Here is a 1500-nt window from a genome sequence, read left to right as displayed (position 1 = left end):
TAAGAGATCAATTATGCCTATTTCTGACTTTTCCATAAAAAAAGTATAAGACAGTTAACATCATAGCTTTAAGGATTTGGAAAATAAGTAAATAAAACCTACCAACCTAGAATCTTATAATCAGTGAAAATATTATTTAAAATGAAAATTAAATGAGGATGCTTGTAACAGAAACAGGGCACCATAATCATTAGTGCACCCAAGGAAGAAAATTAAAGGAAGCAGAAAAAGAATTTCTACCAGTTGTACTGAAATGCAGATATAATGAAAAGCAACAGAAAGGATAAACATGCAGATAGGTCTACGTTTTTATTGGCAATAAAATAATTATGGTGATTACAATATATACAGAGATAAAATACATTGCATCAATAGCACAAAATATAAGATGTAAGTATAGGCAGTTAGTGCTTTTGGCATTATCAAACAAACAGGAAAACCTACCGTAATCAAGTCAGTTCTGTCTCGTCGTGAACTGATACAGGGCTTCTGAGGCTATATATCTTAATGGGAATAGATAGCCTCATCTTTCTGCCTCTGAGCAGCTGGTGAGCTTGAGCTACTGACCTTGGGGTTAGCAGTCTGATCCATACCCAGCACTAACACCCAGGCTCCTTATTACCCAGACAGTAGTGATAATACAAATGTATGGTATATTCTAATAGGTCCAAGATGCATGCATCTATGTCTTGGAAAACTAACAAATGCATACTAAAAGAAGATATAACTGAGATGCTAATAGAAGAAAATGAAATGATAACATAAGCGTTACTACTTCAAAAGAAGGCAATACAGGATAGATACAAGATAAAAGAACTCAAAAATACAACTTGGGAAACAGCTGCCTTCTCAAAGTACAGACAGTCATAATGAAGTGAAGAGATACAATTCACCACCTTTCTCTCAGTTTATCACACTGTGAAGACTTGCATGTTCCTGTGATGCTGGAAGCAGTGTTAGGATATTTCAAACACCATCCATCAAGGTTAACGAAGGTAAACGGGATTCTGCAGCGCTAAGAAACTAAGCACAGACTATGAAGAAGGAATAGTGTGGGAGTCTGCACATGTGGGAGTCTGCATGTCCCTCAGCCCATGGCCTGCGCCATCCTCTGTCTTTAAGCTTCCCATTCCTGGATGTTCCCTGGCCTATTGTCCTGCCTGAGTTTGGCTTTTGTGATGATTGGTGCTCGGTGGCAGGCAGCCGCCATGCTCAGGCATCCAAGTGCACCTCATTTGCATGCGGACCTGTTTGAGGACTGATGCCTGGCATTTCTTCCATATTGTAGCTGCATGATTATTGGATACTACCAGTTACACTTTATTAGCATATGATGTACTGTTACCCACCCACCATTGGGTATTCATTACACTTTATTAGCATATGATGTACTGTTACTCGCCCACCATAGGGTATTTAAGCCCCTGCCTTCTGCTCAATAACTCGAGGCTTGATCAGACTCCTGTCTTGCCTCCATTTCTCGCGTCTCTTGCCCCTCTT

This window comes from Echinops telfairi, unplaced genomic scaffold (genome assembly GCF_000313985.2).
Source record: "Echinops telfairi isolate 266 unplaced genomic scaffold, ASM31398v2 ScPeMD7_23;HRSCAF=83, whole genome shotgun sequence".
In the NCBI taxonomy this organism is placed as follows: domain Eukaryota; kingdom Metazoa; phylum Chordata; class Mammalia; order Afrosoricida; family Tenrecidae; genus Echinops; species Echinops telfairi.
The sequence above is the reverse complement of the archived record's forward strand: the minus strand, read 5'-3'. Positions refer to the sequence as shown.